The following is a 27,461-nucleotide window of genomic DNA, read 5'->3' as shown; positions in this document are numbered from 1 at the left end:
GAGAAAAAATTAATTTCTATGGCTTACACCACCTAGCCTATGGTATTTTGTTGCACTACTCTGAGCCAACTAATACAGCACTTTAAAGGCAACCACAATAAAAGGAACGTGGTGATGAGCTTTGCAGAATACACAAAGGTATAAGGTAATATGGTCTCCAACATAAAGGCACTTATAACAAGGAACACAATGACCACACCAGTGAGAATATCATGTGTGTGTTGGGTGGGGGGGTGTCAACAGAAGTGGTTCCACAAAAGGAGGCAAATGAAAACCCAGGGAGAAATGTTCATCAAAAGGACAATACCGTAATACCAGCAAATGGGGAGCCTTCTAGCTCTCTGACTCTAAGAAGCCTCCTAGAGCCCCTTAAAGTGCAGGAAAAAGATATTCAGGTGCAGCTTATAGAGAATGTCTTCAGGTAGACATAAAAGTTTATGTCCATACATGTAACCATCTAGTTACAAAGGAAGAATTCTTTTTGCAACAATTATGGATTATTTTATTTTTAAAAATCAACTCTTGCAATTCCAACCAGAGCAGACGGTCTGTTTTTGTTTTACAGTGACCTCACACTAAGCTTTCAATCCAGGTGTTGAGAGAATGGAGCTGACACATCTTACGCTTTCGAGGCTTTAAGGATGCCCAGAGCTTTCATTTTCTTTTACACACTGACAATGGAAAACGCGGTCTCCTTATGTACAACATAAAACCTAATAAAGCATCCAGCTGTTCTTTCCCCGGTGATACCTGCTGCTTCTATCTGAGGTGCAGTAATGTCAAATTTTCATGAAAAGGGTTAGAATACATAGTGTATAATTGTACCATACTAGAATATCTATAGTATGTTTGCCTTTTTCTTTGCGCCTGTCATTATACATCAAATACACGCACGGAAGCTTTATTTCCCAATGGCCTAAACCTAGAAGATAATGCATATTCTTAATATCAAGCAATTTCTACATTGCTCTCTCTTGCAATATTCCAAGAATATGCTTTCTTTGTTCTCTTTTATTTCTTTCTTTCTCAAACTACAAATGCATCTATTTCTGATAAATGCCAACATGAAAAGAACCACAATATATGTATAATTATATTTAAAGTTTTTAAAATTAGAATATGTATGTAACCACTCACACTCCATGTGGCCTCAGAAAAATTCTGCAAAATCTATTCCACAAAGCACTGCTGTACTTACTTGTGTTGTTTTAGATGCTAAGCTACATTACAGGGATGAATATTACACTTTTCCAACATGGTCAAATATAATTCAGAACAGGCAGTGCCTGTAGAATACTAGTATTCTCTTTGGTGACACAGAGCCTTGAGGACTGTTTAAAAAGTTTGAGGATATTACTTTTCATTATACAATGTGTTGCTGCTTCACTAGCCACAAAATGTCACTTCCCCAGTTCCCATCAACTATGGGACTTTGAATATCTGTGGGCAAGCTCAAAGACCTGCTGGCAGTAAAATAAATTAGACTTAATGGGTTGAATGTTGTCGAGCTTAAAATGTATGAGAATTATAACTATGTAAAAGACTGTTTCAGGAAAATTTAAATCTGCAGTCAAGATTTGTTCTTCCATTTGTTCTGACCTGGTCATTTTAGATATGGTGGATTCCCTTGTGACTGAAGAAAAGGTCAGATATATAATGATTTCACCTCTGCTCTAATAGCATCTCCAAAGTAAGAGGTTCAGGGAATTAACCTCTTACATGTTGGTGCTCAAGCAATGGAGTCAGTAAACTTGTTCTGTTAAGGGCTAGAATGTAAATATTTTAGGATTCGTGGGCCATATAATTGTGGTATGAAAACAGCAATAGGCAATATGTGAAGTGATAAACATGGCTATGTTCCAATAAAACTTTACTTTTGAACAGCAAAATTTGAATTTCTCATTATTTTCACACAGTATGAAATATTATTTTTCTTTTGTTTTTTTTTTTTTTTTTTTTGGTCAACCATTAACAAATGTCAAGAGCATTCTCCACTCATAGTTGGTCAGATCTGTCCCATAGACTGTTGATCCCAAGTCTGCAAGTGACCACACCACAGAATCTAAAGCTAAGCTTCTTTACCACCTCGTGTCTTTGAGATCAGGAAAATTGTTAGCTAATTATTGTGTATCAAGCCATTACTAGCTGTCATATGAAATGCATTCTTATAGTTGGGTAAGTCATACAGCAATATGATTAGTAAATCGTCTAGTATGACCTAGAACTTGATGGGCAAAATCTGACCAAGCTGCTTTAAAAAACAAAAGCTAGCCCCCAAAAAGGACTTATTTGATTTTGAACACATGGTTCCTGTGATTAGGTACAACTCAAACTGGGTCTTCTTGTTAGTCTGTTTTCTATGCCAACTAATGAAAAAGATCTGAAGTATATTTCTGAAGATGATGATTTGTCATATGTTCAATTTTTACCCTATTTTGCCAGAAAATTCAACAGTGCAAATTGGCAGTGAATGTTTGTTTTAAAATACAACCATGGACTTCTAAGAATACCAAAGAATCAGAATCACTTACCTAATTGAGAAACAAAAGTCCAAGTCATTTGGAATCAATCAGCAATCATAATTTCCAAATCCATGTTAGGAGACATGAAAGAAAAGGAAACAAAATAATTCATTAAGATATGTTCTTTAGAAAAGTGACTTTTCATGTTCATATTACTAATTCTATTGCTAATAAACCACCAGTGTTTGGAGACCCAACGGGAGGCATTATTTTATTATTCTCGTTACCATTCATGACAAAGAAATGATTTTGGAAGTATCTGATAAAAACCTGTGCACACTTGTATTACAGCTAACGTGAATTGAGCAATCTTACCACTTATGATAGCAAAGAACATAGGACCGTTTTGAAAATGACTTGAATGAAATCTTTATCTGAATATCAGCAGGCAAAGGGCCAGGGTGGAAATTATACAATGAGAAGGAAATTGAACAATTCAGATATGTTTACGGAAAGCTTGCAACTTGGGGCATCTCATTTGCCATCAAATAAAGCTGTTATTCATGATGTGCATCAACAATAAAAAGTAGCTATCTGGTATAAAAATTTTGCCAGCAGGGCATATTCAGGCAAATAAGCAGTTTTCAAATAAATGCATTGAAGTGGAAAGGGATAAAAAGCCCTACAAAATGTTTGCATGGTATTTGCTAGCCACTCTTTTTAAAATATATATTATGATGCCTGAAGCCACTAATTCATGGGAAGGTCATCATTCCCTATAGATATATGTTTTAGTTCTATGAAAAGGCCATGCTAATAATGGCTGTTTGCAGATCTGAAAATGACATAGATTTTAAAAGGCTACCCAAAGATTGAGAAAACCAAAAAACCACGTTTCTTTCATTAAATGGATGATTTTAAGGCTATAGAGACCAAGATCATTTCTTGCATTTTTAGGCACACTGATGCTGTCCACAGATGCAAGTTCCATCAACATTTCCTATGCGGCACATCAACATTGTTTCAATGTTATATTTTTGAGAAAGCTGAAATTCAAGTCTTAAAACATGTACCAACAGGAAAAAGATGGTGAAAAATATTTGGAACTTTCAGGCTCACCACACTTTCTGTATTACCTGACCAGTTTGGCGTATTCTTTGGTCAAAATTATCTGTACATTCAAAATCTCTTTGCTCATTTAGTCACAGTCAACATTTGCCAGGCTAACTGCAGATAACTTCTAACTCTAATCTAATCCTCAATGTGGCTACTTGAGCCATATGGAATATCCATCCATATATATATATATATATTCTATATATACATTTCATTCCATATGGTTGAAGTAGCCACACACACACACACACACACACACACACACGTATGTATATGTGATTTTAAAAAGTGTTAGGTTATTTTTATCATTTACCAAAAAAAAAAAGAAAAGCTTTCTTAATGTCTTCAGTTCCTCCAAAATAAAGTAAATATATTAGATATAATTAGCTAAAAAGAAAATAATTTAAATAAAATGTTCATTGTCTGAAAGCAGCTCGGTTTGTTATTCTTTCTACCATGATACTCTTCTAATATGGAAAATTAAACAACCATTTTGAGATGTCATCAGGGACTTGCTTCTAGAGGTGTTTCTATTACTAGATATGTAATTCTAAAACAAATCAACTCTATCAATACACTGGCTTTATTATTCTAGTCTCAACCATGAGTAAAATATAAACTCAAACAATTATTTCAATAATTTACTCAATCAGAAAGCATAGCTAGGAAAGTGGCATTGCTTTGCTCATAGAAAATATCTAATCCTACTAATTTTCTTGATGTATACCTACATATTATATTAGCATTTTTAAAAACATTGAATATTTGTGATTGCAGATACTTAGAATTTGAAGCATGTTTTAAAAATATGTTCAAATAAATATTTTAATTCAATAACTGCACACTGTGGTTCCTTAAAGACCTATGTCTGCCTTAAAAAAAATCTTTTCATTTTATACAGTTTCATCAGTTATTTAAAACTAACTGCCACAACATTTTTTCATTGCTTTGCATCAACCGCATTACTGAGTTTTGCTTTCTGTATTTTATCTTGAAGGTCATTTGTCAGAAAAACATGAGCTTAGTCTTCACAACACTCATTCTTTTTTGACCCCTCTCAGGTAAGGTCCTGGTCATCTTGTCAGATCTCATGAACAATCTCAGAGTAACCACATGTTGAAAGTCTGACCAGAACAAGAGAAGAGCAGATGTTAGCTAAAAAAACAAAGTGCACTTTCTAGAAAAGCATCACAAATAATGAGAAGTAGAAAAGACTCAATGAGGAAACGTTGAAGTAAAATACTATCTCCAAACAAAATTTGTTTTAATCTTGGATCAAAATAAAATATGAGCTCTAATTTATATTGAATATTAAAAATAGATCTGTGGTACCCCTTCTGTGATGTTTTCTAAAACTTAGCTTTATAACTGGAAAGAAATAACCACATTTTCTTTGTTTTACCCAAGCATATTATTAACGATCATAGTTGTTTATTGGAAATATGAAAGTTCCATGGAATGTTTCAAGGATGCTGAAATTAAATGTCAACCAATACTTTCAGATTTATTATTTACTGCAACAGGTTTGGTTATGCTGGTTTGTGGAGCCAAGCTGGAATGTTTTCTGCCAAGGAAACAGAAACTTGACTAATAAAATGATTTTACTGATTATCCATACATTTAAAAGTCCTTACTATTTCATACTGGAAGGTAATTCAAAACATTTTTTCCCTAATTTTAGAAATGTGTTCCTAAAGTAAATCAATTTAATACTAAGATTAGGGGATGTTTATGTGACTCCAGAATCAATTAGCTTTGCAGTGTTCTCATTTAATGTTGTATGTAGGCCTAAAACAATAGCTTATTTTTGGGAAAAATATGCAACTTGTGAGTTAACTATTACATTCAAATAAAATGAACTAACAATATAAGAAACATTTAATTTTAATCAAAATAAATGTTTTGTTGTTATAGTATTTTTTGAAAAATATTGTGAACTCAACATAAAATGAATTTTGAGAGATCAAACATAAATTTTTGGACTTGAGTAGCCTTTAATAAAATAAACTCCATTTTCTTTTTTGGTCATAATCATGAACAGAATTGGCTGCTTTAGTCCAGGTTTAATGTTTTGGGGGCTGATCTTGAGGAAGAGATGCAATTTTTCTTAGAGAAAAAAAATTTCTATCTAAAGAAGAGATTATTTTCTGATCATTGTGGCTTCCTTATGAATGTAAAAGCCAAACTGCTAATTTTAAAAGAACAAAAATATATTTGAAGGCTTCCAAATGTATCTTTGTGACAGTGTCTCTTTAAAAATATGAACTGACTTTCTAACAGCTGGAAATTGGTGATGTTCAGAAAGTGAACAATTTATTTCCTCCTAACATGGAACCAACTCTTTACATTACCTGTCCTATAAAAATTGCAAGGAATCTTCATCTCTTGTAGATGTGTTTTTCTTCTTTCCCTTATTCTAGAATTTATTTCCAAGTATCTGTTGAATATAGACATTAATTTATCCTGGAGACATACCGAATTTAGCAACACAAAAATGAAACTTGCCTGTTCCTTTTTCCCTCACTCTTTTACACATGCCTTGCATTTGGCCTTGAAATAGTCATCACCAATTCATTCAGAATCACAAAATAGAAACTATGCATTATTTACAGGTGTTTGTTAGTTTGAAAACAATAACACTTCACAGTCTGCCTGTCTGGTGTCAAGCATTGGTGTGATACACCAGGTTTAGGGAGGGGCAACAGAGATCTTTCCTGCCTTTGCCATACAAGGTTGTAGGGGAAATTCATGCCATCTGCTTTTATCAGCTACTTTATTATGGAAGGCCCTCATTCATTCCCTCATAACATATTACTAAAATTTCTAATTATTCAACAGAAGAATAATCTCCCCCAATCCTAGTCCATCCACCACACTACTATTGAAAGGATCATCGTTTATTTATAAACAAAAGGAAAAGAAAGAGGAAGACGAGACAGAGATGGGCTAAAGGAAGAAGAGGAGGAGCAGGAGGAGGAGGAGAAAAAAGGAAGATGAACAGAAAAAAGAAGTAAGAAGTTCCAAAGGGAAGGAGAGAGAGATACAGGGAAAACTAGCAGACAAACAGGTCCTTCTTGAATTCGTGTTGCTCATTGGATAAATGTTACAATCTTTTGCTGGACCTGAGATGTCCTTTTCACTCTGTCTTTGGTCTAACTATTCAGTCTCACCTTCCATAATGCGATACTCCGTACACCGTGCACCAGAAAGCTTGGCTCTTTGTTCACCTACAAAGTCCAAAGGGACCCTTCGAAAACTCTGCATTTGTGCAAGTAGGACCCTTTGTTTATCTACTTTTTTTCTTCACCAGGCATATTTCTGCCCATTCGTTATCCTATCTCAAAACCCATCACTCTGGGGCCATTCTTGACTTTCTCAGACAGAGTTACTGGAATGACTCAGCTCTATACTCCTAAAGGGCTGTTCACAAAGTTTCTCTTTTGTTCGGACAGTACCTTGCATCTATCTCCATTGTCACAATTTCAACATTTAATTTCTGAGGTTTTTTTTTCCCCATCAAACCATTAGGGCATCATTAACTGACTCAGTTAGCAGTAAACAATGTTGCATTGCTTATCTTTAGTGGATGTCTCTCTCTTCTATCGTAGTGTCAGCTCTTTAAAATCAAAGTTGCCTTATCTAAAATATAGTTAGGCTCAGTTGCCATTCAATAAATCACTATAAATTATTTTCTGCATTTCCTCCTTCTTCTTGATGTCTACTCCGAATCCGAGAATAACCTAACAGTTCGTGTGCTTTGTGTTCAAAAATGACTTGGTAAGTGAGAGCTATTATTTAGAATCATATGCAGATCCAAGTAGGAGGTAGGTCAATTTTGAATGGGCTTAGTAAAATTGACTATAGTAAAGAAGCCAACCTAGGTGAGTGAATAAAAGTGGAAAATCTTTGCATCTCGGCAAACTAAATGCCATCATGTTTGTTTTATAGTTAAGTTAAAGAACACTGGTACAGCTGTGGCTATGGATGAACATACAGATGTTTTAACCTCTTTTTTTGTTTGGTTGGTTTTTGAGATGGGGTTTCCCTCTGTCACCCAGGCTGGAGTGCAGTGATGCAATCTCAGTTCACCACAACCTCCACATCCCAGGTTCAAGGGATTCTTGTGCCTCAGCCTCCCAAGTAGCTGGGATTACAAGCATGCGTCACCATGTCCAGCTAATTTCTGTATTTTTAGTAGAGACAAGGTTTCACCATGTTGGCCAGGCTGGTCTTGGACTCTGATCCTCAAGGGATCTTCCCAAGTCCTGGGATTACAGGGGTGAGCCACCGCGCCCAACCCTGACCTTTGCCTTTACAATGTTTCCAGGTGTAAAGTCTGATCTGATATGTTAAAAGCATAAACTAAGTGTATATTAATAATAATAATACTTAACCTTTGAAGAGAACACTAAATTACCACATCAAGTTTTAACTTCTTTTAGTTTGGGTGATCAGTAGCTTTGCAAAGGTACCCCTTTCTTACCTACTGCAACAGACTTAAAAATGTCAAATTGAATGATACGGATAAACTTACAATAGACACATGTCTTGCTCCTACTATTATACAGGGAATTCTCTTATGGACTGTAATAGTTTTCAGGTCCACAGTAAATCTCAATTATAAGACCTAATAATTTCTACCTTAGCAGCAGGTTTCTGTCTCACTAAGGCACACACACACACAGTACACACACACACACACACACACACACACACACACACACACACACACACTGTTCCTGAAAAAGAACTTGTGTCGATTTTCTTTTTTTCTGTCAGTCTTGAAAGTATCTGTCACTGCCGCAAGCATACCAGAGAGCTATTGCCTCTGCTTCTGCTAGGAAGTTTGTTATATGGTAAGGGATATCCCACAGCTTTAGAGGTACCTGTGTATGTCAGGGAGCACAGGGAAGAAGGGAGAGAAGGTTGAGAGAAGCATATATGTGATGTATGAATACATGAAAGCAGTGTATGCTTCATCTTACCCTGGGACTGGGCCTAGGCCAAAAGAAACAAACAAGCAAACAAAAAAAACTTATCTTCAAGCCAGAAAAACTATAGCCGACATTTAATGGATTGGATTGTATAAGGAAAAAATATGAGTGCCCAAAGCCAAGCACAGGCAACCCGGGACAGGTACACCAAAGATGTCACTAAAGATGACATTCAGCTTCATATAGGTCATGAGTGCCCAAGGCAGATTTACATGACTTATAAGTCGCTTTGGCTCTTCTCACTTTCTGCTCAGCCTTTGTTCCCTCAAAATCTCTGGCCACCCTATTGTTTCTTTGGCTGTCTACCTAATCCACGTACAGCTTAATTCAGTGCTGAAATGATCATTTTTTACCTACCAGTCCAGAGTGGATTTATACAGAGAGGTTGAGTTCATTTAGGGATCAGGAGAGAAGTCCCTGTTAGTTTTATTAAGAACATTTACCCAAAGGTATAGGTGTGAACAGAATAGGTATTAAGAGTATAACTTTAACAAAAAAAAAAAAAAAAAAACAGAAGGAAGGAAGGAAAGAAGGAGTGAGCTTACTCAATCTGAATGATTCATCAGTAAAATGCTTGAGACCTACACTCCAATCAGGGAAGCTTGCTGCCTCGCCCTTTTTAATGCTGGATTAATACCCTTTCCATCCCCATTTCAGAAAAAAATAGAAACAAAGTATACATTTTGCTCCTGAAAATTGTCCATCCCAACCCAAGCTATAAATAATTACTCTAAATAACAAAGTGTGATGATCCTCATCATTGAAGCAAATAATTAGTTATACCAATTAGTCTTTGTTTTGTATAACACATTTCATTGCAGATGGTTAAAACAATATAGTGGATACACATTCCTAAAAATTTAGGCATATGTAATGGTAGGCTGCAGACATAAGATACAAAAGTCATTGCTGGGTTTGCTTTCATGAGCAATGGCTTTTTAATGTTTATTATAATAACAAACATACTTCTCTTCATGAACATATGCATTAAAATGTAAATCACTGATTTATAACAAAAATATAGGCATATATTTTTATTCACACAGATGCTTTCGCTTAAAAGCTTCTATACATACATTCTGTTCTAGTAATCAATCTAATAGAACCAAAATCTGGGATTCTTTACCATTTCAACTGAATAGAAGTAGAAAGCTTCCCTTCTAAGAGTAGCATTAGAAATATGGTAAAAGTAATATCTAAGGAAATTCAGGAACATCCAGGTTTAATTAAGGTGGATGTGACATCATCTTAAGAATGCATAGTTGAATCAACAAATCTAAAGCTATAACCTCTTCATGGTTAATATAATGACTGAGGCCGAAATACAGCCAAGCTTCAGCTAAATCTATTATAATAAACTGGCTTAAGCTAGCATAACCATAATCATATGCATTGTGTCCTGTCAAATAATTCTTTTTAGGGAGAGAGAGGTATCTGTACGAAGTATAGAGAAGAGAAACCCAGGCTACAAAATTTAGTACATTTCACTTAACACCAACCAGAAATGTTTCCAGAAGAGCAAATGATCACACACATTTCCTGCTTAAAGTGAGAAAGGGCATTTAGGTTTTCTATTACCTGGGTAAAATTTGTATGAAGTCTCCCTAGCTCTCTCTGTTTTAAATCTGGTATTCAGCAAGCACTTTTCAGATGATTACACAGTACTAACATTAATATTACAACTGCAACTTATATTGGTTATTGATTATGTGTTATACATTAGTATTTACAAACATTATGTTTTTATTATGATGATATTATGATGAGAACCCAAGCAAGTACAAATATGTACTACACCTTTTGATAATGTCTAATTACACAAATATGTCTATTATATAACTTTTACATACTAAGTACACATTAGGTACATAGTATTTACGTTATGTCAAGTATGTATGTTATGTAGTTATTTATGCTATGTTATGTGCATAACTTATGTAACTGTGTGACACTAAGTCATGTAACATACTGAGATTACATAACAACATACCCAACTATGTGTTATGCAGCTCTACACACTAAGAAATTGATGGGGTCGGATTCAAGTCTACAAAGTGCATTTCCAGAACTTTTAACCACATACTCCATAACACTACCTCTGTAAAAAATACCTGCAGGGAGGAGGACCAGACCCCATCATGAAGACACACCAACTCTGGCCCACCTGAGCAGTCCCTGATGGCTCACATTCCACCACAGGGTTGTGCCATAGTCTTATAATTTTAAGAAGTATAAGTTGGTTACAAAAGGTTCCAATGAAAACAAAGGCACTAGAAAAAATACATTGTTCAATTACTTTTTCATTTTGAAAGTATCAGGCAATAGACATGAAAATACATTATGCATATGAATATAATATACAATATAAGAATCATTATCTGAATAGACATACATATCTAATTTTTGCTGTAGAACTGCCTCAATCATTTCAGAGTTTTTAAGTACAGACTACAAAGAATATCAACAGTTATAACACTACCACATCTAACCTAAAAAATAGGCATTTCGGGCCAGGCACGGTGGCTCAGGCCCGTAATCATAGCACTTTGGGAGGCCAAGGTGGGTGGGTCACCTGAGGTCAGGAGTTCGAGACCAGCCTGGCCAACATGGTGAAACCTCATCTCTACTAGAAATACAAAAATTAGCTGGGCGTGGTAGCACGTACCTGTAATCCCAGCTACTCAGGGGGCGAAGGCAAGAGAATCGCTTGAACCCGGGAGGAGGTTGCAGTGAGCTGAGATCATGCCACTGCACTCCAGCCTGGGTGGCAGAGCAAGACTCTGCATATAAAAAAAAAAAAAAGGCATTTCAACCTTGTAAAACCAGTGAGAGTAACCTTTAATTCAACCGAATAATTTAAAAAATTGAAATTCTTTGAATCTTAGAAAATTCAGATATCAGGTTTGCAAGTATTTTTTCCTTTGACTTCAATATATGAAATTAAGTTGCTAAAAAGGTTTTGTTTTTGTTTTTCCTATCAAGCAGAAATTTGATTACTGGTAAAATCTGATACAACACTCTGGGGCACATAAACCACATCCAAGAAAATACCCAGCTTTATTGTTTTTCCGTCTACCCCACTGCAAGTGTCCTCAAAATGTCATCAACAATAAGCTGTAAAAGGCTTCACATATCCTCATTAAACAATCTCCCTAAGGCACTAGGCAGTAAACAGAAATTGCCTGGTTCTTAAGATGGCATTTATGAATTCAGACATAGACATTGGCACTTTCACTAAACACAAAGTTTATATTTTGAGTCCTTTTTATGTAGTGATCAGTGCAGGGTGCAAGGAAGCAAAAAACACAGTAATTACCATATTAATGGACTTAATATTTTTCTGTCATACCCTAAACATCTACAGAACGTTTTGAGATCTAGATTGGAGAATGTGTACTGTTAATGCCTCAGGGCTCTTTCCTCGGCAAATTCGACAGCACATTCTCAAATTACGGAGGACAAAGATAACTTTGTCACTCTGAGTGACACAGTCTACATCATATTGAATACTATATGATTTATCTTTTCTTTAAAAATGGATGAATCAAGTCAATCAAATATGGAGAAACAATTTCACTTGACTGTTTCATGTTGGAACTTAGAATTGCTAACAGTTAAAACAATTAATACTTTACCACATTACTGAAAGAGGCTAAGACAGTGTTTAGTAATATACTGCAATGATAAATAAGCAGAGCATACATAATGTGGTGAGATCAAAACCCACATTTCTTTGCCTGCCTTAGAAGACCTTGTAAAACTTCCCACCAAAGTTTTCTTCCTTGAATCGTCTACTCCAAAGGGATCTTCTGATAATCCCTTGAACACATACCATAAAATTCTGTTCATTTCTCTATACGGGTTTCTTTACTGTACCTTCTGAGCTCATTCATAACTGACTGCTATTCAAGTATAAATATAATCTTTATTTTATTTTTGGAGACAAAGTCTCGCTCTGTCACCCAGGCTGGGGTGCAGCAGCGCGATCTTAGCTCACAGCCACTTCCACCTCCCAGATTCAAACCATCCCCCTGCCTCAGCCTTCTGGGTAGCTAATGTTACAGGCATGTGACACCACGCCAAACTAATTTTTGTATTTTTAGTAGAAACAAGGTTTGCCATGTTGGCCAGGCTTGTCTCAAACTCCTGGCCTCAAGTGATCCACCCACTTTGGCCTTCTTTTTTTTAAAAATTTTTTTATCTCACACCAGTTAGAATGGTGATCATTAAAAATCTGGAGACAACAGATGCTGGAGAGGATGTGTAGAAATAGGAATACTTTTACACTGTTGGTGGGAGTGTAAACTAGTTCAACCATTGTGGAAGACAGTGTGGTGCTTCCTCAAGGACCTAGAAATAGAAATTCCATTTGACCCAGCAATTTCATTTCTAGGTATATACCCAAAGGATTATAAATCATTCTATTATAAAGACACATGAACATGTATGATCATAGCGGCATTGTTTACAATAGCAAAGACTTGGAACCAACCCAAATGCTCATCAATGATAGACTGGACAAGGAAAATGTGGCACATAGACACCATGGAATACTATGCAGCCATAAAAAATGATGAGTTTGTGTCCTTTGCAGGGACATGGATGAATCTGGAAACCATAATTCTCAGCAAACTGACACAAAACAGAAAACCTAACACTGCATGTTCTCACTCATAGGGAGATGTTGAACAATGAGAACACATGGACACAGGGAGGGGAGCATCACACACTGGCGTCTGTTGGGGGTGGGTCAAGGGAGGGACAGCAGGGGGTGGGGAGGTTGGGGAGGGGTAACATGGAGAGAAATGCCAGATGTAGGTGACAGGGGGTTGGAGGCAGCAAACCACATTGCCATTTGTGTACCTATGCAACAATCCTGCATGATCTGCACATGTACCCCGGTTTGGCCTTCTAAAGTGCTGGAATTATAGGCATGAGCCACTGTGCCCACCCACAAGTATAAATATAATGTTTAACAACATATTGAATGATTATTAGACATAAGCATACCAAGTTCTATGTCATTCTCTGACACAGAGAATTTGTATGGATACCAAATCAAAGGATGAATCGTACCCAGTAATATAGATTACATTTGGACTTTAGAGTGTAGGAGCAAATGGTTTAATGTATATTAAGAAAACGAAAAAAATGGAGAAGTAGAAATATTATTAACTTAATTTGAGTTTGTCTAATGCTGAAGTTCATGCTTTTTTGCTTTACTGGTTTTCCAACTTATCTAAGAATCCTTCCTTTATAACCCCATATATGTACTTTGTTTACTCATCCCTTCTCCAGGCCTGGTCCTGTTTTCAAGGCATGGTCTTAAATTGCAAAATGGAGTTACCGCATATCTAAGAGGTTAGGACATTGAAGACATGTCACTCTTCAATTTATTATTTATCTAGTTTTTCTCTTTCTCCTATTTCCAGCACATTACCCCCAGAAGACACAAACCTGTCAGTTTCTCTGATCCTAGAAATGACATGGCTCAGGACTGTGAGAACTAAATGAGATACTATGGGTCAAATATAGTAAGCAGACGTAGGTATTAGCTAGCATTGTTTCTGTCATTGTGCCTCCCTCACATAATAGTAAAAGTAGAGACAGGTTGTAATCTGGTCAAGGGTCAGTATATTCCAAGGAAGTGTGTAGTCTGCTTGAATCCTTAGATTGACTGTACGAATTTAATGAATGCACATCTCCTCCTATTGTGGGAAGCACAGACCCAATGTGAGGCACAGGGCAGTAGAGAATCAGAATTAAGATAAATGCTCTAGCGAAAACTGGCTGAAGAAGTCACTGCAGTATCACTGTCACTACACGGAACTCCTTCTTTAGGAATTTATTTTTAATATGCTTATTGGCAAAAAGCTGCCAGGTATGATGCTTATGTTTCATAAATGGTGCAGGATTACTCTTACTGTAAAGGTATTCTGTATAACCAAGGGTTAGCATGTTATTTCATTAGCCTAAACAGTAGAAAAAACAGCATTTGTTACGTTTTGCCATGGAGACAAGGAATGGCTCTTAAATTCCGAAGTATAGGAGAATCAAAATAGAAACAGGAGTTTCCAGAGTTCTGCCAGTTCTTGCCTTGATAGAACTGTAGCCACATGTATCCACCTAGATGATCTTACGTTTGGTTTTGCCCATTCCATCATTCGTCTTTTTCCTAAAAGCTGTGTTACTAATTTACTCAATGCAAAATTGGCTTCAGATTGTTTCTTTCTATCCACGAAAGACTATATCAATATCAACATTAGACTATTAATTAATGGGGAAAATCCAACTGTTAAACTCTGTTTAGGCAGTAACATGTGTGTTTTAGGGAGACTTGGATCAACACATCAGAAAGCAATACAGAATAGGGAAGTTCAGTGGGTTTGACAAGAGAACGCAAGGAAAGGAAGAAATTAAAAGTTGTGTTCCGGCATTGTTCCTGTGATTACTGCCAAACTATCACAGATTTCAGCAGTTTATGAAAACAGTACTTTGTGTTTTCAAATATGCTCTTAAATTTTTCACAGGATGTATCAGATGGGATGCATTCTTGTCATTTTTGAAGAACGTGGGGAAAACAGGCATGCCAAAGACCAAGAACAGCATGTGGGAGTAACACTTTACATGCTATTTTTATGCCACTTTCTTTTTAAGTGTTTTTTTTTTTTTCCCCCAGAGTATAAAGTGTTGTAAAACACTAACAGGGGCAATGCAATGTTGAAAGGTTCTGAACTATATCTATCTCTTTTATTGCATTGAGATGGTCTCTTACATTTTTAACATATGCCATTATTGTTAATGCCAACCCATCACCATTACTATAAATTAAACAGCAGATACATCACCACATAACAGCACAGCAAAAGGCATATACAAAAATGATGAGTGCTGGCAGGTGATCTGTATAAAAAAGCTAGATTAAAACTTTAGGTTTGGTTAGATGCTGGTAGTCAATTAATTCTGGCTTGCTAAGAAGTCTCTATAGAATATTAGTTTGTGCATTGTTGCTCCAGCTTACAAAACTTTACAGATCAAACTTGTCCTGTGTCTTAAAATATAATTCCCTTCACAATTTGGTCTGAACTTTATTGATAAACTCTGTGGTAGCATTTAGTTAATTACTCAACTCAGCCGGTACTTTTAGTAATGTACTCTGTGCCTCATCGTCATGGCATTGTGGATGCAGCAGGAAGGAAAATGCTTGAAGCAATTTTGATAGGGAAGAGGAAGTGACAGGGGCAGAGGGGTGTGGGGGGGAAGTGGGGAAGGAGAAGAAGGGGGTAAGTGCAACAGGAACATTTCTAATGTTAATTTTTTTGTGAGACACTGTCTCACTCTGTCACCCAGGCTGGAGGGCAGTGGCGTGATCTCCACTCACTGCAACCTCTGCCTCTGTCTCTATCTCCTGGGTTCAAGCAATTCTCGTGCCTCAGCCTCTCAAGTAGCTGGGATGACAGGTGCCTGTCACCATGTCTGGCTATTTTTTGTATTTTTACTGGAGATGGGGTTTTACCATGTGGTCCAGGCTGGTCTCAAATGCCTGTCCTTAGGTGATCAATCCACCTAGGCCTCCCAAAGTGCTGGGATTACAGGCGTGAGCCACCACACCTGGCCACTCATCTTCAATGTTTTTTTAAATATAATAGTTAAGGGTAGGTGCTCAACATAGTTTTTGGAATTTCAGTGCTCCATATGCACCTAATACCCAGGAGCATGAAATCTTTACCATTTCTATCTTCAATTGGCCAAAGGAGTCATAACTTCTTTGCCTATTGTCATTGGGCATTTCCTTCCTAGTTTCTTTTCTTTTCTTTGCTTTTGTTAGTTAGGGTCCATATATGCACTTTACTCGTCCTTTCTCCATGCGTGGCTCCTGTTTTCAAGTGCATGGTCTTAAAATGTAAAATGGATTTACAGCATCTCCAAGGGGATAGGAAAATGAAGAACGTCTCACTCTGTAATTACTATTTATCTAGTTCTTTTTCTCCTATCTCCAGCGCACTACCCCCAGAAGATACAGACCTGTCAGTTTCTCTGATCCTAGAAATGACATACACTATGAATGAAATAAATTTGAAGGCATTCCCAAGGAAAAAGTTGTTTTTCTTTCCAATATTGAATGCAGAACATTGGTTAGAAGTATTATGATAGTTCAACACCCGCCTATGAGTGAGACACAGGGAGGGGAGCGCTACACACTGGGGTCAGTTGGGGGGAGATAGGGGAGGGAAGGTGGGGAGTGGGGAGCTGGGGAGAGATAGCAAGGGGAGAGATGCCAGATGTAGGTGATAGGGGGGAAGGTAGCAAATCACACTGCCACGTGTGTACCTATGCAACAATCTTGCATGTTCTTCACATGTACCCCAAAACCTAAAATGCAATAAAATAAATAAATGGGGAAAAAAAAGAAGTATTATCATAGAGCTGCTGCTATACAGTACTACTAGTAGTTACATAAAGTATGTTCAGCTACATTATGAGTTAAATAGGCTTTGAAGGGCTGACCAAGAAACCAAACTTTATAGAACATTTCTATGATAAATTATATCCCAAGTTCTATATTGTCTATGACTTACCCATGAACTTTTATCATTCAATTGTAAATTAAGAATTGCCTGCACACTCTTCATTTATTAATATCATATGAAGTGTATCTCCCTGTATCAGTTACACAAAAGGCTATGTGTTGTTTCTTGGAAAACAATTATTATTAAAGCAGAATGCATATGCAAGAGGAATTCAAATAGAACGCAATAAGGAAGAAAAACAACAAATGAAAGGTACGCCTATAGCACCACCAGGGAGACTTTGCAGGAATTAGCTTGTGTTGTGTTAGTTCTTATCCCTGAAGAAGCGCTGCTAAGCTATTTGAAGCTGCTTTCTCCGAGGGATTATCTCCTTCAATCTGTTTTAATCACAACTAAATGCTTTCAATTGGTATATACTGAGCTCGAATTAGAGAATCACAATTCCCCTAGATCTTTGTGATTTGTTTGAAAAAAAAAAATGCATTCAAATACAAATACACATTCTAGAAATTAAATTATGATCTGCCATTCTTTAAGTTAATCAAAAAACATAAAAAGATTATACTTTTAAAAACACAAAACAAGATCAATGGATATAGAAAATATTACAAAAGGAAATGGTTTGGGGTTTGCAGGTGATTTTCAGAAAGAAGCAAATACATTCTTTAGAAATGGCTACATTTGAGAGTCACTATGTTTTAAAATAAGTGATTTGATCAGCAGAATGGTGAACTGAGCTACAATTCATAAATTTGGTAAGTATTTCTTGCTTACTTTGTGAGAGCTTCTGAGCTTCTAATATTCTTTATTACTGAGATTCTTTATTAATCACAAAATTCCCCACATTTACTTACTACTCATCAAATTCCCCACATTTACTCACTACTCCTCAAGTTCTCAAAGAATGTGTTCAAATAAGTATTGTAATAAGAGAATTAGTCATTGATCAACTCCACTATGACTAGAATCATTCCATTAGATACATGCTTACTCCAGAAAAGCTATGAGGAAAATAAAAAGGTCCAATGTTCATTCAGTGAGTATTTATCAGATCATACAAGGCACTAATTGCTATTTTCACTCAATAAAATGAACAACTTTTAAAAATTAAAACCAAAGAAAAAAATTCAATGGTAGCTCAAGGAAAAAATTCTACTCATCTGAGATCTTCAATTCCATGGGAAAAACCATGTAACTCAAAGTGAAAGCATGGACCTTGGAAGTAGATTTGCATTTGCATCCCAGCTTTTCTGTCTTCCAGGAGTATAATCTGTACTGTCAAAGTAGGATCAAAATAACACTATTTATCCTCAGAAATTGTAGTTAGAATTAGATGAGCACGTAGTTTAATAAGTACAATTAGTATGTGTACAGTAGATAGTTACAGCTCATATTTATGGGAACAAAGTTTTAAACGAAAGATTATATAGCGATAAACCAGGTGAGTTTTCATTCTCAATTATCTCTCCCCCCGAATTCCAAGAATTTGATGGCTATTTTATAACATCAATAGATACACATTTTTCCCAAGATGCAAAGCTATCAAGTAATTTTAAGCTGACATCAGTTGCCTCCTGACAGCTCTAAGATATGAAATAACAAGCAGTCAATGTCAGTTCTCCTAAATCAAGCCCAGGGCCCCCATGGCACCAGACAGTAGCAGCTTGTTACTGCTAAGGAAATGTCAGTCCAGTCAAAGTGTGGCAGAGTTGTCAAATCCCCAGATGCATCTGCTCTGGTATAACTAGCGTTCTATAAGGTAACATTCATAAAGATGTTGTTATGTTGCCCAAAACCCTGAGGCAGAACAGCAAGGGTGGCTCTCAGAGTTCAAAAAGTTGTTTGACTTCTTCAATCACTGGGATTTCTCCCTCTAGAAAACAGGTTCATTTTCTTTCCTCTGTAGGCACAACATTCAGGAGGAGAAATTATATTGTCTCCCTGTAAATATTCAAGTATTTGGATAGAGTTGAACTTCATTATGCATGTGATATCTGACTTTTGGTTTTCATCCACAAGAGCAATACTTATGAATCACTTCTTATTTCTAAAATATCCTGGTTTTAAAATTACCTGCGTCTGCCCCCTTACATCATAGCTATACTTTCCTTTTACTTGGCAATTACTCTGACATCCTGTTATTATCCATTCCTACCTACAGCATTTTGACTATGGAGAGTATCACTTACTTCTAAGGTGGCACATTGGCTGAATCTGAGGTTCTTGTTAGAGTTTTTCTATTTCCATTTAATTTTAAGAGTTGCTTACAGGAAACACTTGCTAGTTTCAAAAATTCATGCTGTAAAGTATGGTAGTATCTTGACTTGTATTTCTACTTTCCCCGCAAAAGGACAACAAGTCTACTTCCATATTGAATGCCACAAAAAATAATGGAATATGTTGGCAGGTCACAGTCCTATTTTGGCAGTAAGCATCATTACTCACAGATGCAGTTTTTCATTACAGTAGGTAAAGACCTTTAGCAGCACTTAAGGGCTTCAATCCCACAGTGCTGTACAGTCATCAATCGGAGTTCCATCTTTTGAGCCCATGCTAGGAACACACATTCATCAACATACTGTAGTACCTGGAGCTGATCTTTTGCTAACACTTATAGCCAGCCCCCGGTGACTTTTATCACGGAGACTGTGTTGAGATTAGAACTGGGTTATAGTGTGTGATCATTAATCTAAAGTCTCACTGTGGCCTCTCCCAAGCAGCAAATTGGGAGCCTCTCTCAACCTCTTCATGTACCAGTGTTAAGGGAAATACTTATATCTGTGCTATAAATCAATTTGAATATACACTAACAGAAACAAACACATGGGTTAAATTTTCTTGAAATTACACATGGTTATAAAAATTGACCTAAAAAAAGTACTTGGAAAAACATGTTTGGAATTCAATTGAACAAAAATGTTTTTAAATATCTCTAGCTGTTTGGCAACTCTCAGAAATGCCAAATGATTTCCAAGCCTACTGAAAATACGCTTTGTCTTACATATGAGCCTTTCAAAGCTTGAAAATTGTATATGTGTGTATGGTGTGTGTGTGCATGTATGTGTGTCTATGCGTATGTGTTGGTTTATATGTGTTTGTGTGTGATGAAGCAGTGGGTTTTGTAACCACCTTCAGGAGTTTTATCTTTAAGAGACAAGAATAACGCTGCCCAATTATCTAAGAAATTTGTTATCAGTATTGCAAACATTTATCAAATAGTAGTTTAGCTCTATACACAAATAAAATCCAAAAGCATGTACTTGGTGTGAATAAGTAATGACAGAGTCATTTGACACACATTTTCTCAAATGGTACATGTTCTACAGAAAAGCTATGTATCTCAGTAAATTTTGGAAGAAGGCACAGATCAAAATAATTGTGTTATTCTATTAGCGTAGAGGAGGTCCTTATATTACAAACTTCATCTCATCTTATACCGATACCAGGGTCTGGAGTAACAGTCAACAGCAGGTGGGTATTGACAAAGAACGGTTAACGTGTTTGGGACATGAAGGTCATAGTCTTGGGCAGCTGGAAATCCTTGAGTATGTAAAGGTGGGAGTGAACATGGATGATAACCAGTGTGGGAAATATGTTAATGGACATGGAGGGAGTGGGATATTTGATACAAGTATTTACATTTGGTACAAGTAGTGTTTGATACAAGTCAAGTCGTTACATATACTTTCCTTTATAACCGTAATATGTATGTTACAACATATGTTATATCTAAGTTCTTATTTCATAATAAAGATCTTAGAAACTAAAATATTTAAGAATGAAAATAGCTATAAAATATAGTCCATCCAACCAAGTGTAGGTAGTACCTAAACAAGTGTCAGTTTCTCTCCTGACATCCCCATTTCCCTCCTCACAAATTGCCCAGGTCTTGGTCATCAATTCGCTACATTTCTTCTGACCTTGTTTCATGTTGTGAAATTTTGCCACCAAAAAATGTCTTAAGCTTTTTGTTAGACAAACACCACTCTCAATTAGGACTGACAACTTCCAATTGACTTCAGAATGCAACTAGAGCTTTTGGTGATGCTTAATTCTCTCATCACCAGACCTCTGTTGAAGCAAATTTTCTCAGTGATACTTCAAATTTGAGCACCTCTTCATTATAGATCTCTTTCTAGTTGTACAATAGAGTGTCAAACATAATTCCTTCCAAGGAACACCATGTTTGTTCAGAAGTCAAGCACAAAAACATCATTTCATTTGGTAATTCTAGACTATCTTCGTGTTTTTCGAATGAATCTATTATTTATAAGATTATTCATAGTCATGTGTGGAGCCTGGGGAAGCAAACCTCATCTTCTCTCATTTGATTATTTATTATGGTATAAAACATTGCCTGCTTAGGACTTGCTCTAGCAAAATTATTAACAACACGTCTTCCTCTGCTCTGTCCATTTAAGCCTTCCATACTTGAAGCCCTATTATCTCCTGATTGCTCAGAACCACTTCCCATGGTGCTATCTGCATAGAAAACACCCGTGCACTATGCCCAGGCTCTTGATTCTTTACACCTACCTCCTGCACTTAACTGTCCTTTCCTCTGTCTCAAACAAAGGGCCACTTTGTCCTTGGTATGCTCCCCTAGTTTGTTATACATATTTCAATTAGCACTTGTCTCTGTGCTCAGTTCCCTGTTCACTTGGCTCTTGCCTGTCTTGGTTGGCCTTGTATTTCCTGCACGTTGTCTAAATTACAGCACATTGTTGGCATTGCTCAAATACTTTCTTAGTGGTTACATGAATGTGAACGAATAAGTTCCAGTTAAAACCGTAACACTCAACTAATTTCTGGTGCCCTTTAAATTCTAATACTTAAATTTTAACTATCTAGTGATTCTATCAACTCTCTCTAAAATTTTCGCATTATAAAACTTTTCTTTTTTCTTTCTTTCTTTTTTCTAGACAGGGTCTCTCTTTGTCACCCAGGCTGGAGTGCAGTGGCACAATCACAGCTCACTGGAACTTTGAACTTCCAGGCTCAAATGATCTTCCTATCTCAGTCTCCCAAGGAGCTGGAAACAAAGGTGTGTGCCACCATGCTTGGCTAATTTCGCAATTATTTTGTGGAGACAGGGTGTCCCTATGTGGCCCACACAGGTCTTGAACTCCTGGGCTCAAGTGATCCTCCCACCTTGGCCTCTCAAAGTGTTGGGTTTACCAGCATGAGCCACTGTGCCCAGCCTAAAATATTTCTACTATACAGAGAAGTACAGCAACCTGAATGTATGCTATACTTTTTAAATTCCTTCACACTCCTTTTATAAATTGTGAAAAAAGACCTGGAACCCCTTTATTAACTATCTTGTTAGTCAATTAGAATCCTCCTTTCATTTGGAATTGTGAGTTGTATGTATGGGATTACTGAAGAACAAAGTGAACAGTAAAGCATCTTGCCTACTTTGCATACCTAAAATTATGAATTTGATCATTGAAAAGATTTCACAACTTTTTAGGAAGCTCAATTTTAGTTGCAAGCCACACAGTCATTAAAATGTGTGATATGCAAATTATACATATCAGATAATGTTTGAAAAGGAGATAACAAAAAGAAACATTTTTTTAAAAATTGCTTGGATTACAGTCTGCAAATGAAGTACCAGTTTTTGCCACTAGAGGGAAGCTACCTTTAAACTCAACAAAAGTTTTTTTTCTTTTTCCTTTTGCTTTTTTGCCTGTAGTTTAACAAGTCCTCTCCCTTGTCCGGTCAGGTATTTGGTTAACATACAAACCAGTACCCTTCATAAACAATAAATGTAATAACAATGTTTAATTAAATAACCCTTTTTCCTTAAGAGCTAGAAAGAGAAACAAAGAACCATGTAACGGGCAATTGCAATTTGCATCCCTCTAGAGGCAAAAGGAAATCTATAATTTGCCTTGAGAAAGTGGAAAAAGATCAAGAGGCAAAGACAGAAGCCACGCCAAAGTGCAATCTTATTCCTTTACCATCTGTCACAATCACTGTCATTCCCCAAAGGCCATGTTTAAAAATGAGACAAGAGAGGGCTACTAAGAACTTGAAAATGGTCAGAGTTCTGAATCACACTGAAATATTAAAACTCAACAATACCAGCCAGAGATTGCTAGAAACCAAGAGTAAAAATGTCTTCCAGGATAAGGCCATGGTGAGGAGAAGTGTTTTAAAACAAGAGAGTAGGAGGAAGAAAATGACCCCCAAATAAGTCTTTAGAAATCTATTTCATGAATGGTGGCTGTTATGTCTTGAAGCTTATTTGCTTAGTATATTGAATTAAAATATACAGCTGCATTTTCAAGAATTATTATACTGCTATGATTTGAACAGGTGAATTCATATTCCATGTGATAAATTTCAAATTGTTCAACTGTTGTATACCAACAAAAATCAATCAGGCATACAATTGCAGTCCTAAGTCATGGATTGACCACATTGTTATCTTTTTGGGTTCTTAGGCTCTCTACCACTTGGGGGCAGACTGAACAGCAACAGAAAAGGAGGATCAACAGCATAAGCAACTTTCTCAACATATTCTCTAAGTGCTTTTTCAAATATGAATGAGTGAATGGAAGCCAGTCAACTTCCATTAAAATCTGTTTCATATAGACCTGGAGAATGAAGACATTATGACATAGCCAGAGCTTCACTTGAATAATTTCATATTAAGGTCTTAAATGAAAAAAGGCATGTTTCATATTGTCATTCACCACCACTGTCCACCCCAAGCATTACTGATAATGGAAAAACAATACCAAAGAGTCTTCTTTGTTATTTTCCTTTCCTCTTCAGAAGCTTCAATTAAAGCCGTCTCACTCATAGCACATTCAATTGTAGTATAAACTTTCCAGCCAATAGATCTCAGAAGGACAAATTCTAATGACGAGAAAAAGGTCTGGACTACTTAGCTATTCAATGCTGTTCTGTCAATTAGCGTGAGCAATTGGGTTATCAGTTTGCAGAAACTTTAGGCAGGCCCAAAGACAAATTCTACCCTTACTTAAACGGGAGAATTCTGTATGTATGCCTCATCAGTGACTGAAGTCACTGTAATACAAATCCTTATTTCTGGGCACAGGAGAAGTTAAACAATAAAGGATATAAAAGAATGGTTAATTCTTTAGCCACAGTTAGAATAATGTATGCATAAAATGAACCGGAGTTCTGTGACTTCATTTTTTACTTTTGTTAGATTCAAAGGATGAACTTCCGAACACCTGGCACATAAGCAATTAAGCTCATAATGGACTTGGCCATTGCCCATATTGTCAATATGGTAAGAGCAGATTAAAATGAAAAATAGAAACATAATTACTTACCAGGCATTATAATATTGGGTAAGGAGCACAGACTAATCAAAATCATTGACTTGGTCATGTCTCTAGAAGATGGATCTGCCTGATTTAAATGGAGAAATATAGACTTTGATAGAAGATGGATTATAGCCATTGTCATCTGAGAAAAGGGCCTCAAAGGCACTAAAGCAATTCTGATAACCTGAAGTACAATAATTTCATAGATAATATTACCTTGACATTGATTTATATAAAATGTCAACCATCTTTAATTTCTCAATCATAGTATGCAGTAAAGATCATTGGCTGGTTCGTGGTAGCACTTACAACTTACAGGGCAATTACTTTATCCTACGCATTGTATTTAGACATTTCACTTTACATGTATTATCTAATTTAGTACTTGACCTTGTAAAGCCCTTATTTTATAGACAAGAACATTGAAGTTTGAAGATGCTACGTAATTTGTGTAGCTGGTAGAGTCCTTGTTTGAACCAACTTCCGTTTTACTTTAGAATGTATGATTTCGATTTCTACAGTCTCTTGCTAATTGTAATTCTGGTTTCCTAATATTTCAGACCAGGCATTATACCAAATATAAATAGTAGAAATACTTGTATTCATAGCATTAACCATAATGGCAAAACAGGCCCCTGCAGCATATGTTTCTAATGCATTATCTATATTCTTTTCTTTTTTATTAATCGAACTTGAATTTTGGAAGACTATATAAGGTGACCATTAATAAAACCACATCACTGGCTGGGCGTGGTGGCTCACATCTGTAATCCCTGTACTTTGGGAGGCTGAGGCGGGCGGATCACCTGAGGTCAGCAGCTGGATACCAGCCTGGCCAACATGGCGAAAACCCATCTCTACTAAAATTGTGAAAATTAGCTGGGCATGGTGGCAGGCACCTGTGATCCCAACTACTCAGAAGGCTGAGGCATGAGCATCCCTTGAACTCGGGAGGCGGAGGTTGCAGTCAGCCGAGATTATGGCAGTACACTCCAGCCTGGGTGACAGAGCAAGACTCTGTCTCAATAAAAAATAAAATGAAATAAAACTACACCACCCCACCCTCTTTGCAATATGGGGCCTTGTATTAAAATGCTGAGCAAACTCCTGCCTCTGTGCCATAGCCCCGCTATAGCCACCACTACCTCTGAGCAGAAAGTGGCTGTGCCAACCACATATGCCAATCTTGGCAAATCTGCCAGGGATGTCTTCACCAAGGGCTGCATAAGGATTTGGCTTCATAAAGCTTGATTTGAAAACAAAATCTGAGAATGATTGGAGTTCAAAAGCTCAGGCTCAGTCAACACTGAAACCGCTAAAGTGACGGACAGTCTAGAAACCAAGCCCAGATGGACTGAGCGTGGTCTGACGTTTAGGAGAAATGGAACACCGACAATACCGAGATGACTGTGGAAGATCGGCTTGCACGTGGGCTGAAGCTGACCTTCGATTCATCCTTCTCACCTAACACTGGGGGAAAAATGCTAGAATCAAGAGTGGGAGCATATTAACCTGTGCTACGATGTGGATTTCAACATTGCTGGGCCTTCCATCCGGGGTGCTCTGGCACTGAGTTGCAAGGGATGGATGGCCAGCTACAGATGAATTTTGAGACTGAAGTCCCAAGTGACCCAGAGCAACTTTGCAGTTGGCTACAAGACTGAGGAATTCCAGCTTCATGACAATGTGAACAACGAGACAGAGTTTGGCAGCTCCATTTACCAGAAGGTGAACAAGAAGCTGGAGACCAATGTCAATCTCGTCTGGACAGCAGGGAAGAGTAGCACATGCTTTGGAATAGCAGCCTAGTATCAGATGGACCCTGAGCCTGCTTCTCGGCTAAAGTGAGTAACTCCAGCCTGACAGGTTTAGGACACACTCAGATCCTAAAGCCAGGGATGAAACTGACACTCTCAGCTCTCCCGGATGGCAGGAACGTCAGTACTGGTGACCACAAGCTTGGTCTAGGGCTGGAATTTTAAACATAAATGAATACTGCACAATTGTTTAACTTTAAACTATTTTGCATCATTAACTACCTTCAGAATTTAATGTATCATTTAATGTTGTATGTCTAGAATGCAAGTATTGCCAAATATCATATTAGACCTCCAGGTTAAAGATGATTCAGCTTTAAGATGGATGTTACCTTTTCAGAGGTACAGAAGAAACTCATTTCCAAAAAAGGTCCTTTCAGTGATAGACTTGGAGGGAACACAGTAGCCCCTTTGAGGTGCCAGGTTTCTTTTTTATCTACAAACACCTGCAAGTGGAAGCTGATAATATGTAGGCACTTTGTAAATTCGTATTGAGTAAATAAATGAAACTGTGATTTCCTGAGAGTAAACCTTGGTTTCCTAACCTTAATTGAAGAGAGGCTTGCTACTTGATGGTGTGTACAAACTCACCCGAGAGGGACTTTTTTAGACAGATCGTCATGACATTTCCCACCCCAGTTCATTGTGACCTCTTTTACACCAAATGGTCTGCAAGGTGTGGTCGCTGTTTCTTTTGTGCCATATTGGGGTGAAGAAGGTAAATGTGATGAAGTTAATAATTCAGGACTAATTTCTTCTTGTGTTATTCTTTTTTGCCCTTGCACCAGAGTAAGAAATAGCTTCCAGGAGCTCCAGCTATAGGCTTGGAAGAGTCTGTGTGACTGTAATCACATGGTGACAACACTCAGAATCTAAATTGGACTTGGGTTGTATTCTCACCAGTCAATTGTTTTTTAGCAGTTTTGTGGGTACATTTTAGAGTTTTCCATTTTGTGTGGAATTAGATTTTCCCTTTCAAATGCTGTAATTAACATCACTTAAAAAATGTGAATATTGAAACCTCAAAAAAAAAATACTGGGCAATAAGTTATAAGCAAAAAACCCTGGCCCCTTTTTTAATTTGAGACAAACTTATCAGCCACTTACCCTTTTGCCTTTTATCATTCTGTTTTCAAGCAGCTTTCTTGGTTAAATTTCATTATTCTATAAATAAGATGCTGTGCAAACCTTGCAAATCATGTAGGCAATTATGTAGAAAAGGTCAAGAAACTTG

General features: G+C 36.9%; 1 protein-coding gene and 1 pseudogene across 15 annotated transcripts in view; one reads left to right on the top strand and one right to left on the bottom strand.

The window, feature by feature from the left end:
* The window catches only part of ROBO2 (roundabout guidance receptor 2), a 1,318,500-nt gene that overhangs the window by 313,061 nt on the left and 977,978 nt on the right, over positions 1-27,461 (bottom strand). The gene's annotated exons all lie outside the window — the stretch shown is intronic.
* On the top strand, positions 25,485-26,742 carry LOC116551029 (annotated as a pseudogene).

This window comes from Sapajus apella, unplaced genomic scaffold, assembly GCF_009761245.1.
Source record: "Sapajus apella isolate SASKATOON/1434 unplaced genomic scaffold, GSC_monkey_1.0 scaffold8, whole genome shotgun sequence".
NCBI classification, from domain to species: domain Eukaryota; kingdom Metazoa; phylum Chordata; class Mammalia; order Primates; family Cebidae; genus Sapajus; species Sapajus apella.
Note: the sequence above shows the minus strand (reverse complement) of the source record. Positions and strands in the feature narration are given on the sequence as shown.